Genomic DNA, 18,233 nt, shown 5'->3' with positions numbered 1-18,233 from the left:
ATAAAAGCAAAAAAGAGACAACACTAAAAGTGGGATCAAAGGTATCTCAACGAAACAAAAACAACAAATTAAAAATTTAATAATTAAGAAAACTTTGTAATTTTGTTAAAATATTCTTATATTTTTATTAAAAAACTTTTTCTGTATTTTTTAAATTTATAAATTTTATACTCTTTTAAAATGGGTTTTAATATATCAATCAAAATTTAAAACAGACTTATCTTCTTTTTAGATAAAAATTAAACATTTTTAAGGTATTTTGAGCAATCCAACAGTTTTAAACAGTTTAGAAATTACAGGAATTAACAAAAAAATTATTAACAGTGGTCTCTGTTATTAGATAGTAACTGTAGACAAGATTAAATTTAAATTATTGAAATATTTAATTGATTTTATATTTTGTATTATTACTCTGCATAAATTTCATTTGTAATTATAGAAACATGAATTGTACTGAATAATTGGAAAGCCAATCACTGCTTGCTACAATAAGATAAAACAGACTAAAGAATTCCTCTTGAACAGTGATCAGAGATGATAAGAACTAAAAATATAATCTATAAAATTTAATAGTAGTAGTAATCAATGCATTTGTAATATTTATCTTTACTATTTATATACAAGAGTCTTGGTCTTCTTCCAAAACCCACACTACTTACAAAACCACAACAGTTTTTTTTGCCTGTCTTTACTGCAGTAAGAAGCGCAGTGAAAAGTGAATACTGGATGTAACTTGGGTCAGAGAATTGAAGAATCATTAGGGTTAAAATATAACTAGGGTTAAAATTTTTTATCTAAGATAAGAAAAACTATTAATTTTAAAAGTCTTCTTCACGTCAATAACAAATTTTTAAATTAGAAATTCATCAAAGACGATAAGGTTTATTAGTGGGCATTAGTTGATTTTAAGACACAAACAATTCATTAAAAATAGGAATTATTAACACATTTTAATGCAAAAACAAAAATCTTAAAAAAAGGCAATGAAATTCTCTACAAAAATAATTTTAAAAGCAATAAATAAATAACTACAATATAAAATATACTGCAGCATTTTTGTAGCTCTTAAATTTTTGTGATCAATTCATACATTAATTATTGAAATGAGAGAAGTCTGCAAAGTTTACAGCCTACAATTTTTCTGTAATGTTGTTATATGACTCTTCCTCTAATTAGAATGTCCTGAATATTTTTCCATGACCACAAAGTAATATAATGATTAAAAAAAAAAAAACAAAAGAAAAACTGGTGCTAACTGTATATCATTCAACTGAATGGGCATTTCTGTCTTTTTTGTGCTTGTATGCTTTGGTTACAAATTGACCGATTTAATTTATGCATGTTTATCTTGATTTATGTAACTGTATTTGCATTTATGCTTCCTTGTACGAAGTAAAGGAAATATTGTGATTGCAAAAAATTTTGGTTTTCAGATTTCAATGGAAATATTCATTTTGACCACCCCTGAATCCATTTTGACTAGTTTTGGCATGATGTCTACACATACGTATGTTGCAAAACTCAAAAACGATTAGTCATAGGATGTTGAAATTTTGGTTTTAGGACAGCTGTAACATCTAGTTGTGCACCTCCCGTTTTGATTGCAATTGACTGAACCAAGTGTCCAGAAAAAGCCCAAAATCCCAAAAAATTGGATTTTGAACTTTATCTTAACTGCAGTTATTAAAACCTCATTGGGAGCTTTTTAACAATATATCATAAGTGGTACTTCTTTTCATTGGTTCCAGAGCTACAGTCGAACAAAATTTTAATTAATGAAATATTTGGAACTTACGAAGAAAGTAATTGGTTAGAATCAGATTTCATTTCCTTTTTTTTTTTTAAACTTTTTTTCATTTATTTTTTTAACTCTTTTTTTTAATTTAAATATATTAATTTAATAATTATTAACCCGCGATTGTAAAAAAGTTTTTCAATAAATAATAATTTTTTTTTTAAATATGAAAAAAAAACAGAAATTATTAGTGAAATAAAATTTTATGTACTTTTAAAAATGTGGATAAGTAATTTAATAGGCATTATTACATATGTGTATATGTAATAGATTTGGTGAAACATCTGATTATTCATTATTAATTGAAAATTACAATTTATAATCGTATTATTTTTGGATTTAGTAGTTTAATTTCTATTTAATTTTATGTAATTATTCTGGAATTTCTGTTTAATTTTATCTACATTAAAGTTACCTACAGAGTGACTGAAAACTAGACCCTCACAAGAACAACATATATACACTGAGGCATGCCATCCTAATAATGCCCAATCTTTAATAAATTGAAAAAAATTCTTATCTTTCAGTTTATTACTCCTCTATTGTCAGACAATATTCTCCCTAAGTCGGAGCTGATCATCATCTTGTTTATTTGTTTTAAGTTGCCAATCATTTAACCGCTCTTTGGTTTGATATAATTCTTCTGATCTTAATTTGTCACATGTTCTCTAGTTTTCAAATTTTCTCTCTCTTTATTCATCATCCTCCCTTAATTTTTTTATTCTTTCCTTGGTCTTAATGTTTTCTTCCTCTTTATGTTTATCATCTTGTCTTAATACTTTTATTCTTTCTTTGTTTTTAACATTTTCTTCCTTTTTATATTTATCATCTTCACTTAATGTTTTTATTCTTCCTTCGATTTTAACATTTTCTTTCTCTTTATATTTATCATCTTTTTCTTAATTTTATTATTATTCCCCTTCATATTCACCTTCTAGTAGTTATTTTGAGATATACTTCTTCATGTTATCTTTCTTTTTCCTGTAAGATTGTTTTTTTTTTTCATTTTTGATTATTCACCAAATAATCCAATAATAAAAACTGAATATTTTACACTGTAAGGTCGAAATTAACATTTGTAACCAGTGTACAGGAGTTCACTAAACAGAATAGTTAAATTATTATTATTAACTTTTATTTATACAACACACCAAAAATCTAAAACTTTTGTTATTTTGAAACTTTTTGTTTTCAGCAACTCATGAAGATACGAACAATACTGATCTAGAAATACGAGTAATAATGGGACTTTTCTATATGTCATGTAAGATTGTTGAATTAGTAATTGTATAAATATTTGATGTTAATAAATAAAAATATTTCAGCAATTGTGTAACTGTACACTTTATTAAAGAACTGGAGGTTTGTATCTCACTTTCAGATCAAACTTTAAATGAAGTGGAGCAAAAATTGTGTAATGTAATTTAATAGGCGTACAAAGAAGTCATTTATCTCCATATCAGATTTTTATTGATAGTAGCATGTAAAGGGAAATGTAATTATAATGAATCATACACTTAGTTTCAATATTATTATTTTTCTTCATTTATTTTTCCTTTTGTTTATACAAAAAAAGTTTTTTCTTATAGAGGCATATTAATCTTGGTATTTTGTAAAGGGGTTTGACATCATTATTTGTTATTTTTATTCAATATTGTATTAAAAAACATTGAGCTGCAATAAAAGGAGAAATTTAGAATCTATTTTCCATTACTGCAATGTATAATGTAATTATAAAATATATATATATATATGTATATACAATTATAATTTTGAATGACTGCATATGACTACCATTAAATTCTCAGATATCTAGTGCACCTCCAAGTCCATAGAGACATATACGTTGTTAATGTAATGTATACATTGGTCATGTAATGAATATACTCTATATAATTACATCCACAGATGGATATAATGTTAGAATTTGTTGTAATTTAGAATGCAACAACAGAATGGTAGATGGCCAGGAACAATATTGAGGAGCCATTAATATTAAAATACAACTGGTTTAGTTGGGATTTTGGTTGGGACTCAAACTATCTACCTCCCACACATTAAATAATCTATGCCATTTGGAGACACATTAAATATAATAATAAATACATTGCAATCTCTAGCTAAAACTTTATATGAAATATATCATCTAATTTTTTAACCTTTTTTATATGTAAAAAATAGCTCTTTACTGTTTGGATAACTGTAACTTTCAATTATGGAGTTTGGAATACAGAACTACACTGTAAAAAATTATTCTGCTGAATAAATTTTCTAGTAATTAATAATAAGTAAACAGATTTAGAACAATATTTACAGTTTCTATAAGGTCTCCAGATTACTTCTAATATAAGTAAACTAAACACAAATCTTTATTAGAACATTAGCAAGTATACAGGCAACAATTTTTGCTACTTATTACCCAAATTTTATAACAAGTTATTTTTATTAAAATTCATAATTTTTAGACTCCCAACAATCTCTGACTAAACCTTCTTTGACTTTTTTTCTTGAAGTTAGGTTTGTCATAGTTTGTTTCCTACAACTTTTATTAGAAAAAGTGTAAATGAGTAAAAAATCTGTTTGTTCCATTTTCTTTAATTTTCTGTTGAGTTTATTAAAAATTTATCTATATCTTGTATAATCAATCACAATGCTGTATCTCAATCAAGTAATCAGTCCAGAAACTATGACTATTTTATCCGAACTATGAAGTATGTTCACTGCAAAGTTCATCATATTCTTCTGGTCCTTAAAATCCTCCTACTTAAATTCAAAACTCAAGATTCTAATTGTATAAATGATTATTTTACGTATCTGATCTTAACATAAAAAAATGGATAAGCCTATTACTTTAAGTTTTGATACTAATCTCAATTATCCATCATTGTTTTTTCATTAATTCTTCAAAATGTAAAAGGCATAGAAAAGTAATTTAATTAAAACTCCCTCCCATCCATTATTTATAGATGATTAGAAACAAATTCACAATAACACTCTGATAATATGATTATCAAAGTAAAATTATTTATCTACATTTGAAAGGTATTTGAAGATAATTGAAGAAATATAAAAATGTAATTAAAATTGTGTTTAGTTTTATAACCACATTGGTTTAAAAACTTACCAACAGCTGAACTCAATGAAATTAAAAGTAATTTGTGTTTTTATTTTTAAAATGAACAGCCTTTTTGCACTGAATATTGAAATACTCTAACTCAAGGATAAATTTAATATTTTATAATGAGGCAGTATTCTAATATTGTGATCTAAAAATGTACCACCAATACCATAAATAATTGAGATGACCATGTAATTGAGATTTTTCAAGGAGATACACTTGAGTCTCCACACACGATTATAATCAAATGATAATGAATCAGCTTAGAATCCCATATGCCACTGAAACATTTGATGTAATCAAGAGATTAACAAATCAATAACAATTATGTGAATATTTGCCAGGTTCTCTGCTGCAATTTTTCAAGTTTAGGATAACATGCGATACAATCTCAGTTTTTAATTTTATCTGTATCAAAAATTATTGTTGGTGACTTTACAATGCCAAGCAAGTGAACATCAATACTCTCAATATTGCTTTAATCTACATCATCTTACCAACTGAATACCACACATCCAGTGTATTTTAGATACATTTTACAGAAGATGGGAAAAAGAAACTTCAAAATATCATTCAAGTACATTAAGTATTCTTCTTCTCGTACAACTGCTCTTAACTCACTTAAAACTCAAAATTTCTGTTTGTATTACCAAGAGCAACAATTATAACTATCAACATAAAACAATTCTATCAACATGTAAATAATTTAGTTATTCTACTCTCGCAAATAACTTCAATGAGTTATACTGCTGGTTAAGTGTTTCACTGCTACACAATAATATAATTAAAGCAATTTAGTAGAAAAACTAAATATCTGCTAATTTCTGAATATTTTTATGTATAGAAGATTTTCTACAGGTGCCGATAACAGAATTAATGTTATATGAATATTATCAATAACAAAAACAGAATGATGAAAAGCAAAACAAGAATTAAAAAAAAAAATATGAATATTCCAACCAAAATGTAATAAAATTAAAAGAAAAATATAATCATTAAACTCAATAAAATGGCCTTCTACATTGTCACTACACACCTAAGGCAGGCAAAAAGCAAATACCTTCCTTTTTTGTTAGAAAAAAAAGGAAGATATACTTAAGTGCAACTGGGATACTGGTAATGAAAGAATATACAATTTAAATAATTTACTATAAATAAATAAAAAATAAACAATAACAGAATGAGATGAGTGAAGTGGTAAACATGGAGTGAATAAAAATGAAGTGAATTGAAGAAGCCTGACCACATTATATTGTTATTATTTTCAGTGTTTACCTGAATTATCTCACAGACTGTATCATGCATGTTCGCCATCGAAGGGAACTTCACTTCAGTCCTAAACATTGGGAGCAACGCGTATCCGCGGCTCTGCACAGAAAACCAAAAGAAAAATATCTATGTTTATTTTTTCAAATATATATGTATATATAAGATTATTAAATTATATAATTTAATTAATTATAACAGAATTCCCAAGTACAAAACCTGAATTTAATGAAAAAAGTCAAAGAAAAAGTTTTTACAGTCTGCATGTAAAAAAAAAAGAATCACAATTTTTTAACAATGAAAAATGTATGATTCTCTTTTTAAAGAACTTCAATATTAAAAAATATATGTAAAATAAAGAATATATTGTGGATTATATTTCATCTAAACTGACTTTTCTTAATTTTATATAAATAATTCATTGATACTTTTTAAAAATGAGCTGCTAAAAATGTAATTTTTAAGATGAATAATTTTTTCTTTTCTATTAAAAAAATAAAAGTTAAGCTTTTTTTATTTTTCTATTTTCTGATATATAAAATTTAAATAAATATGCAATATAAGAGACCAAAATAAAATTCCACAGCAATAAAATTACACATTTAGTTTCACTTAAATCCATTAAAGAATAACTAAAAATTTATATGTACCACTCAAAATGCTATTACAAATTACTTCAATTCTTCCCAGAAATTAAATGTACATTTTCATAAAATATATATTACATGAATTATAATTTCATTGGCATACAATGATGGTGAATGAAATAACAAAAATTTCAAACTATTATTTTTTTTTTTATGAGTATGTGATTTTGTAACAATGTTTAACATTTTCTACAATTTTTGGTAAAAAAAACAGCACAAAGAATTTCTATTGAAATTAAAGCAAGTGAAAGGATAAAATTAATAATTAAAACTTTTTATTAATCAATAGAAAAAAATTATCCACTTCAGAGAAGAAAATGTAATTAAAAATAAAGGGACAACAAAACTATCACACATGGAAAATGTTAATCTGCACTCTGGATGTATAAGTACATATATATATATATTTTTTTTTTACTAACTGAAGTTATACATATAAATGCCAACTTTTTTCTTCACTAACTGATGAAAATAATGAACAATTAATGTGAACAGAATATTTGAGTGACATGAAGTATGAGATATGAAAGGAAACAATGAAGAACTGACAACGGTGTGTAGTGACAAATGATAAAAGAACACTATGTGAAAAAAATAATTACTTATATATAAACAGACAACTGTAGACAATAGAGCAATAATAAACAATTCCATAGAACAAATCTACAAAAAAAGAACTTCAAATAAGTTTAAAAAAAAAATTATCAATATCCTATCAACAGGAACTTAAAAAAAATTCTCGTAAAACAGAAAAAATGAAAGTGAACTCAAATGAAGGTCAAATTTAATGAAGTAAAAATTAATCAATCTCAAGACCAAAATGTTTCACTCAACCAGATCAGAAAGTTTATTCCCTCAATCTGTTTAGAAGTCTATTGGTAGACTTCTAAACTGTGGGATCAACGGTACTACTTATAGCACAATGTTGCACATGAGATCCTTTAGGCAAAGAGAATATTATGGGCAAACTTTAATCATTAAATCTCATTTGAAGTTACATCAATTCATTTACGTATATTATTGATATTTTGTTCATTACTACAAGTACTATTTTAATACTGTGAAAAATTCTTTAAATTAGTTATTAATTGAATAATTTTTAATGTCAGTTACTAATTAATTTTGTTTTTAATATTTTTCTTTCTATTTTTGTTTTATTAATGAATAATTCATCAAGAATACCTAAGGCTTATCATGAGAATAATACGTATGAAATTTTTAGAATGAATGTTATAAAATCTAACTGACAGGTTTTTAAGAATCTTCTAGATGTACCAAGTGCGTAAATATGAAACTGGAATTTGCCCATAGATGGCCGTAGCTGTCAATGTAGTTACTGTCAAACCACATCATTGGCGCCATTTTCCTTCTTTGACAACTGACAAATATTTTCAACTCACAATACAAGTTGTATACAACAGCATAGTTTTAATTAGCATTGAACATGTCGAGTTTTGTACCTACAAACTATGATTTACAGACAGCACTGATTTTCTATTACCATTTAAAGAAAACTACTGTAGAATCACATCAAATGCTTGTCGAAGCTTACGGTAAGCATGCTCTTTGTAAATCACAGTGGTTTGAGTAGTTAAAAAAAATTCAAAAGTGGCGATTTTGACATGAAAACGAAGAATGTGGAAGACCACCGAAAAAGTTTGAAGACAGCGAATTGCAAACATTGTTGGATGAGGATGATGCTCAAATGTAACAAATCGCGGATCAATTAAATTTAACATGAGAAGCAGTCTCTATGTTTGAAACCCAAGGGAAAGATCCAGAGGATGGGAAAATGGGTTCTACATGAACTGAATGAAAGACAGAAAAAAACCAAAAAAGTACTTGTGAAATGCTGCTCGTCAGGTACAAAAGAAAGTCATTTCTCCATCAAACTGTGACAGGTGATGAAAAGTGGATATATTTTGAGTATCGTAAGTGTAAAAGATCATGGGTAACTTCAAGCAAACCATCAACATCGATTAAAAGGCCAAATCGCTTTGAAAAGAAGACAATGCTCTGTGTTTGGTGGGTTCAGAAAGGTGTGATCTATTATGAACTGCTAAAACTTGGCGAAACCATAAATACTGAACATTTCCGATAACAAATGATTGATTTGAATCAAGCATTGCATGAAAAACAACCAGAATACCAAAAAAGGCAACACAAAGTGATTTTTCTTCATGATAATGCACCATAACAAGCAAAACCACTCAAGGAAATGATTGAGGCATTCAGTTGGGAAATACTTTCACATGCGGCTTACTCACCAGACTTAGCCCCGTCCGACTACTACTTATTTGCATCAATGGGACATGCACTTGCTAGGCAGTGCTTCACTTCTCGTGAAAATGTACAAAAATGGCTCGATGACTGGTTTGCCTCAAAAGAGCAACAGTTATTTTGGTGTGGTATTCATATAAATTGTCAAGAGAAATGGGAAAAATGTATAGCTAGCAATGGACAATATTTCGAATATAATATTTTTTATCATTTTCATACAATAAACGTGTACTTTCCATACAAAAATTCCAGTTTCATATTTACACACATGGTAAGTCAGAAGAGCTACTCTTCTGTTACAAGGTCAGAATTTTAAAACTATTTTATAAATTTTTTTTTTCAAATTATTATTGTAATAAAAATTGCAATTATTGTTAAGAATATTTTTCACCCAAGATCTGTAACTATAATTTTTTTATGTAATTTAGGTAAGTAATTTTGACAAATCACCAGTTTTTTTAAACAATCCTAGGTACTGTAATATAAAAATATAGGCATCAATAAAAATAGTGCTTATTACTTAATCAATCAGATGGTTTACTGCAATTTAATTATACAAAACAGGATTTCATCCATTAATGCTAATCAAAGTTACATTGGTTAATAAAAAAATGTCCTATAAAATTTATTATAAAATATATAAAGAAATAAATGGAGTTCAGAATATCAGTAAACAGATTACAAAAGTCTTTTATTCCATAGGATCTTTTAGCTGAAGTTGATAAACACTAATATCATTTGATTCAAATTTTTATTTCTGTGATTTTAAATTTAAAGCACGATTAATTATTCTCTAAAAAGAAAAAAATCAACTCATCTTCTGACTAACCATATCATTGTAACAATAAACACACAACATTACTTAAGCCATTGACTGTATTATTTTGTTGCTTTTTATCTATTTTTTAGAAATTAATTTGATACCTCATTCATATGTAATAGTACAAGGGCTATTTTTCTTCAGCCTCCGATCATACATCTAAGTACAAGATATAGGTGGGAGCCATGTCTGCGTGTTGTGTGATTTGTCCACAACAAACAAAGGATTATGATAAGCAAATTTTCTGCAGAAATCCCTTTAATTTCAAAGTCTGTGCACAATTATGACTAAAGACCTAGGATACCGAAAACTGTGTGCACATTGGGTCCCAAAAATGTTGAGTGATGATCACAAAATACAGCGAATGGCATCAGCCTTAATGTTTCTCAAGTGTTATGATAATGAGAGTGAAAAGTTTTTAAAGTTTATCATTACTGGTGATGAGACTTGGACCCAGTAGACAATCCAGACACCAAAGAACTTTCTAAGCAGTGGACGCACACTTCTCCAAACAAACTGAAAAAGTTCAAACAGACACTGAGCAACAGGAAAACAATGGCTACAGTTTTTTGGAACCATAAATGTGTCTTGTTGGTGGACATTATGGAGCAGAAAACAACAGTAACAAAGGAAGTTTATTGTGAATCCTTACGTTGCCTCCACAGAGCAATCCAGAACAAAGGAAGAGGCATGCTCTCGTCTGGCATGGTTTTGATACATGACAATGCATGACCACACTGTGCCAAAATGATACAATACCTTCTCAAACAATTCAAGTGGGAAGTTTTCGACCATCCAACATATACTCCAGACCTAGCACCTAGCAATTTTCACCTCTTTCAAGAATTGAACATATGGTTTGGCAGACAACACTTCACCATCAATGAAGAACTTCAGGAGGCTGTCAAGATGAACCTTACCTCACTGGCAGCAAACTTCTTTGAAGAGGGCATCGGAAAGCTGGTGTCACAATAAAACAAATGCCTCAATTGTTTTGGCGATTATATAGAAAAATAAGTTAGATACTACTTAACTTTTAGTAATAAAATCATTTTGTTATGTCAATGTGTAATTTCTTTATAGCCCATCAGAAGCTGAAAAAAAAAACAGCCCTTGAACATTAAAATGGCACTCATAACAACTATTTAATATAAAGTCCAGCCACAACTAGAATCAAATGAGTCAATATGAATTTCATTCTTACAAATGGCAAAATGATTTAGATTTTGAAAGTTTAGTTTAGGAGAAAAGCTTACATGAATCAACACAACGCACATCTGTAACTGAGACAATAAAAAGCCTCAAAGGTTACTAAAAGCAAGTTGAAGTAATTTTAAAATGGCATATGATAGAAAATACCTAAAAGCAATTTTAGAAAAGGCATAGAAATATTTCCTTATTGGCTTTGCAAGAAAAAAAATGTAGGTTTTAAAATACGAGTATTGAAATTTTTACTTCAAAAGGGTACTACTTAAGTTTAAGTAAAAAATAACTACAATAGGTTAAAAAAAAGGAAGAGAGAGATTTTTCTATTAAGAAACAAGTAGTAATTGTAAAAACATAATAAAACTACATTACAATATATTGACTAATTATAACAGTTGTCAAATGGTTAAAACATTCACAGCATATATAACAATAGTAATATACAAAATATAACATTAGTAAGGTACAAAAGAATGCAACTGGAAACAAACCTGAAAAAAGGTGTCGGAAAACCTTGTGCAGAACACACTAATGTCACCACACTCCTTTTTAAAACTGATTTCTTCATACTGCCAACATCCTGATCTTTTACTTTAGGAGCAATACTTGTTTGTGGTTCTAAATGAAAATTTACATTTTACTTTCACTGTTTGTTTATTTTAATATTTAGTTTAAAAATTAGAATTCATAAAATAAGTTCAAACCATACTGAATGAGTGCAGAATTCTAACAGAATATTTCTATTAATAGAACATTACATAAACAAATAAGCATTTTATATTCAAAAAATACGTAGCATATTTAACTAGGCAGCACAGAAAAATAATCAAATAAACAGTTTCTATAAGAAAAAATTCTTTAAAAGTCACCAATATAACTTCAAATTTACAATTTCTATTCCTACCTATTTAAATATTTCTATTACAATTGATCAAATTCTATCCCATCTTTCCAGAGTTATTAAGTAGGAATATTAAAGATTCGAGTCAATTCAAGAAAAATAAATACTGAAACGATATTAAGAGAACATTTCAATTTCAACAAATCTGCACAAAAAATTACTTATACATGCTAAACAAAGAGAGAAAATAGAAAAAATCCCCACAAAAAAAGAAATAAAACAAATATTAACAACTACAGAGGAATTTCACTGTTGTCAGTCCCATACAAAGTTTTGTACAAAATATTTTTAAGTAACCAACAATAACCAACAATAGAAAAAGAAATTGAAGAATACAAGAAGGATTTAGACCTGGAAGATGTTGTACAGAGCAAATCTTTAATCTAAGAGAAATTTTACTATACCAAAATATTAAAAACCCAAATTAAGTTACAATTTTTATAGATTTTAAGAAAGCCCATTTTATGACTTTTAGATTTTATGATTACATCCACAGGGAATCCCTTCTTAAAATCCTTGAAGATTTTATGATAGATCCCAAGATAATAAAAATTATAAAAGAAACATTAACAAACACAAAATCAAAAGTGAAATTCTTAGAGGAACTTTCAGAATCATTCAAAATTAAAACTGGTGTAAGGGAAGGAGATGGATTTCGCCCGATCCCTTTAATTATGCCCTTGAAAATGTTATAAGAAAGTAGGAGAAAGAAATTAAAAAGTTAAACATACATGAAAACATAAAAATGGGCACTAAAACTAAATTCATAAATACAAATATTCCGGCCTTCAAAGACAATATTGTAATTTTCACAAGAGATATAGATGAGGCTGAAATCAAAATTCAAAACTAAGCAAACGCACAAGTAAAACTGGTCTTCAAATTTCTTGTCAAAAAATTAACTACTTTTCCATTAACCCTTAATAAAATTTCTAACAACAAAGAAATAAGTAGAGTTCAAAAATTTAAATATCTGCGAGAAATCATAACACCAAATATAACTGAAAAAAAATGGGATGAAGAATAGAGTACAAAAATTGGAAACTGCCTGTCATATCACAAAGAGCAATTACAATAAAAAAACCCTGTCATATAACTCCAAACTGAGGCACTATAAAACTGTAGTCCTACCAGAAGCACTGTGTGGGGCACCATGTCTGCAAGTTTTTTCAGAATAAGAAATAGCAAAAGTAGAAAAAAATATTTTAAGAAAAAATTATGCACCAAAATATGAAGCTAGAATTTACAAATTGAAAAGTGAAAAAGAAATTTACAAACATATAGAAAAATAGGGGACTTAATTTGAAAAAGAAGACTACTATTTTATGGACATTTATGCAAAATTAAAAACCAAAGATTGCCAAAACATTTAATTTTTACATAAACAGAGCCATAAAGACTAACTGGTTTAAAGCAATAAAAACAGATCTAAAAACACTGAACATTTCTAAGGATCTGCATAAAGACAGAGACATAAATTTAGAAAAGATTTGAGAATTTAAGTTTCCAGAGAGAAAGAAAAAGAAGAGTGTAAACCTGAATAGATGGACGGAAGAAAATCAATAACAACAGAGCAAAAAAATAAAAACCTTTTGGGGAAAAAAAGAAATCAAAACTACAAATGTGATCCATAGTGATCTGAACAAAAAGAAAAAAAAGGGAGTAAAGAATCTGAAATACTATATTTCAAAAATATAATTCTATATAATTTTATTAATGCTGTACACCACTAAAAACTCTTCCAAGATACAACTTAATAAAAAATTGAAGATAAGTATAACTTTAGAGTAAAAAAGAATCTATCAACTTTTTTTTGTATAAATATCTCAAATCCCTTTCTTATGTAATACACATTTATTTATTCAGCATATCAATTAAAAATTACTATTCAGAAACTTCAAACATAGAGCATCAGCTCTAAATTTTTAAACGTTAAGTTTTCCAAAGTTTTACAATCAAATATAAATACTTAATGATAAATATTATGAAAATAGTCATACAGTTTTTGAAAAAAAAAACACATTATATATGGTACAAGGAGTATTTCAAAAATAAGAGTTGGTGTTGAGAAAAAAAATTGACAACAGTGAACCAAACCATGCATGTTTGGCAACTATTAGCCACTTCATCAGAAATTTTAGTTTGTTTTACTATAATAAAAAATAATTATTGCTGCAACAATAAGCGATCCTATCAGTTATGAAGCTGAATCTGTGATTCAATTCTTAATGCAACAGCTGGTCTTCATAGAGATGATTTTCACCACAAATTGATTGAAAATTATAAGTCCCAAGTAATCTGAGAAGAAAAGTTACAGCTGTGGTGCTATGAATTTAATGAATGCCTTACAAATACCATGATGCAGAAGGGGAATGAATGGTGACTGTGACTTATAGACAACCTTGAACAAGAAAAGGAAAATGTTTTATAAATGTCCAATTCTACACAACTTCCTAACAAGCTTCATAAATGTTTCTCAATATGGAATTTCCAGATATTTCAGAGATACAATTAGAATTTAATTATTTATTAAAAAAAACTAGGCAATCACTAACTATGGGCAACATGGATCCTACAAATTCAGATCCTACAATATGTCCTACATATCCTACAACATGGATCCTACGAATTTTTCAACTGAATTGAAGCACAAACTCGGCTTGAAAGATGAATGAATGGTTACTGCTTTCAGAGACTAAAAATGTCCTTTTGTGGATGATATGAGCATGGAAATAACAATTACATCAAAATGCACTTTGAAACAGTTACAAAACTGAAGTGTGCCATTAGGAATCAGTGATATGTTCTTATTTACATAAATTAATAGCCAAACTCACAGCTGCCTGAACTGTTCAAATAATCTATCAATTCTTCCCACAAAAGTAAGACATTTTTGATAATTCCTTACAATCCAGACTTTCCGCCAAGAGATGTTCATTCTTCTTTCAACTAAAATAGTGGGTTGGTTTTCAACAATTTGACAAAGGAGTAAAAGTTAATAACACCAGCACTAGATAGGCTAAAACCTCAAGCAGTATTTTTTTGCACAAAAAAGAAGCTTGCTATGAAAATTGTTTAAAAATATTGATAAGCATATAGAAAAAATAAAATACAGTTATTTTAAAACAAATATTGATCAGGTAATCATATTTTTCTCTTTGTTTGCTTTTTGTAATGACCAATTGACTCTTTAATTTTGATAGCTTAATTTTATATCTACTTACATAAAAATGTAATTTTTAAAATCAGTAACAAGAAATAAAATGAATCACTCCAGTCAGGATTGTACTTAAAATTTTAATAAATTCTAATTAAATCTTACCTGAATTTTGGGATAGGATAACCCTGAACATTGCAGATTAAGAAAGTATTTGTGTTTTCAATACTATTTACTCGTGATCCGATTGAAAGTGAATTTTGTGCTTTAGGTGCAACACTGGTTTGCGGTTCTAAAGAATAAATAAAGCTATTAACTACCTGTACTTAACTCACGTAAAAAACAAATACTAAAAAAATGTTTGGATAGAATAAATAATTTTAATAAAATTACAATTTATTGAAAGAAATTTTTTTCAAAAATATCTTTTTTTAACTTAGAAAACTAAAAATAAATAGCAAATAGAAATAGCTACTGAAACTATAATTAAGAATACCTGAAAAATGGGACAGGATTTGCTTGTGCATCACAAGGCAAAACCGCAGGAATACTTGTTTTACCCATTACAGCATCCAATTTTGATTTTGGTGGTAATCTGGGTGGTGTACTTCCAATTGGTTCTAATGGATAACATAATAGGTGAAATTAAAAATATAATTTATATTTATAATCTTTGAATGCTGGGAAATTTACCCTTCCTGTCAAAAATTGTAAAAAAAACTTCTACTAATGAGATCAATAATATAATATAATGTTTTAATGACAAATTAAACAAATATAAAACTTTGCTTTTTAATATTTCCATTCAACATATTTGTTTTATGACTCGCCTTGTCAGTTCCAAAAGTATCTCGAGTTTCAACAAAAATTCCTGTAGAGTAGCTTGCCGAACATTATCTAGTTTTTAACATCATTCAACATAAACAAACAGTCAATTTCTCATTTAAAATAAATTGTTTTGTGATTAGAACAAAATGAATGTGATTTTTTTTATGATTCAAAAACAAATACCTAACATAAGCAAGCAACTTTTAAAATAAAAACAACACTCAAGTGATATGATATATTAATAAATAGAATATAGATCAAATATTTATAAATTCTCATGTTAACTTTCAAATTCACTTTTTAACCAAACCTAGTCTCACATGAAACATTAATTTCAAAAGTTATTAATATAATTTAGAAGATTAGAAACTACTACTAAACAGGTAACAAAAATTGATAATGAAATTCTAATTTTGTATTTTTGTTTTCTTGAATTTATTTTTTTACATAGTAACAACAGGCTTACAGTGTGTTAAGTTACTAGAGGAATGATAAATCAATTTTGTAGCATGTGAAAAGTGCCATGCCTGACTGTGACTGGGATTTGAACCTATAGATGAAAGGCTGAGACGTTACCATTCTACCACAAAGTTCACCTAGTTAATAACGTTAAAATCAATTTATACTAACTCTATAACTTTCCTCATAAAATTATCATAGATTTGTGTATATTTAAAATCATATAGACATCTACATACAAAAATATTTAAATCACATAACAGAATCTACTGATATCCATAAGATATACTATGAAAAAATAACTTCAAAAAACTAATGAATATTAAATAAATTGCAGATATTAACAATGACCATACATTGGACCCCTGATTATTCATTAGATATAATTTTTTAATAAATTATGGATATTACAATATGAATTTTATGAAAAAATTGAAGTTGCATTAAATACTAATTTCATTTTATTATAAAATATTAATCTAATAATAAAATGAAATTGGTATTTTTTGAAATAATATAATTACAATGAAATTTATTTGTTTTTTTGCAGTTATTTTCTGTATGATCCATTAGTAAACCAAGTTGGTAGAACCATTAAAAATAACTTTAGAGTTAAAATACAGCAATTAAAATTTTTAATACAGCAAAGAAAATTAATCATTTGTAACTCTGAAGCAAGTAATTTGTTTTACAGTTGCAACTTTATTAGGGTCCATTAATATGAATCAGGACAGCAGGGCTGCTTAAAATAACTCAAATTAAAATGCACGTTTCATATCAAACACAAAAATAAGTTGATTTTTATCTTTTAACAAACTGTGCTAATTTTCTTTCAAACTTTATTTTTTTTTTTATAAATCATGGCCATAAATGGACATCAGAGTAGCAGTATGCTTTAAATAACTTGAAGGAATCCAAGTAATGAGATCTATCCTGAGCAGCAAATACCCTTTTATTTCTATAAAACTAATTAAATTTTCTTTTACATATTAAAAAAATGATTAGTTACTGTAGAATTAACATTTATTACTGAGGTCTTTCAAACTTAAAAGTCTTTTCAAAGTAAACCATAAAAAACAGTTACATTATAGCATAAAAATCTTGATATAAAGTTAGCAGTTATTAATTTATTTTAAAAAATGAGTTACAGTAATTTTTTTAGTCTTATATATAATTTACATTTAATTAACAGCTAACAACAAAATGTGCACAAAACAAAGATAAAATTAATAACAGTTATCAATATTAACAATTTACCTCTTTCTAATAATCCAAAATAGAAAAATCGGCTGATATTTTATTTTTTTATTTCAACAATTAGTTGCATAAATAACTGAAAAATTGTAAATAAAAAAGGGATTGTTGTATATATAAAAGAATTAGATGGAGATGAAATATAGCTAACAGTTTTGTGGTGCATAGAAAATGAATTCCAAGTCATTTGAATTAGGTTTGTAAAGGACAGAAAACAATATAAAGTTTTAAGAGAGGAGCCACAGAAAAAACTGAAGGTGAAAGTCAATGATCAACACCAAATCAAATGAACAGAAAAGACAGAATATAAAAAATACAATTTATAATATTCATATTCAATAGTAAAGTGAACATTTTAAGAAGATTTTTATACATAGCAACTTCAAGAAAACAGTAACTTATCTATGGTAAAAGTAAATGAAATAAAAACAAATATTATTTAATAATTTTGGTTTTTTCCATTATCATAAAACATACCTGAAACTTGGGATAGGATGCCCCT

General features: G+C 27.1%; 1 protein-coding gene across 17 annotated transcripts in view; it reads right to left on the bottom strand.

Moving 5' to 3' along the window:
* Nucleotides 1-18,233, bottom strand: part of Dscam1 (Down syndrome cell adhesion molecule 1) — a 607,521-nt gene that overhangs the window by 196,185 nt on the left and 393,103 nt on the right. The window contains exon 1 of one of the 17 annotated variants that reach the window (XM_075368251.1): nucleotides 6,189-6,262. The exons of the other annotated variants lie outside the window; for them this stretch is intronic. The gene's annotated coding sequence lies outside the window, so the exon portion shown is untranslated. Of the gene's footprint in view, nucleotides 1-6,188; nucleotides 6,263-18,233 lie in introns of those variants that run through there. 17 annotated transcript variants of the gene reach the window in all.

Source organism: Lycorma delicatula, chromosome 6 (genome assembly GCF_047948215.1).
Source record: "Lycorma delicatula isolate Av1 chromosome 6, ASM4794821v1, whole genome shotgun sequence".
NCBI classification, from domain to species: Eukaryota; Metazoa; Arthropoda; class Insecta; order Hemiptera; family Fulgoridae; genus Lycorma; species Lycorma delicatula.
This window is presented reverse-complemented; position numbering and strand designations above follow the sequence as displayed.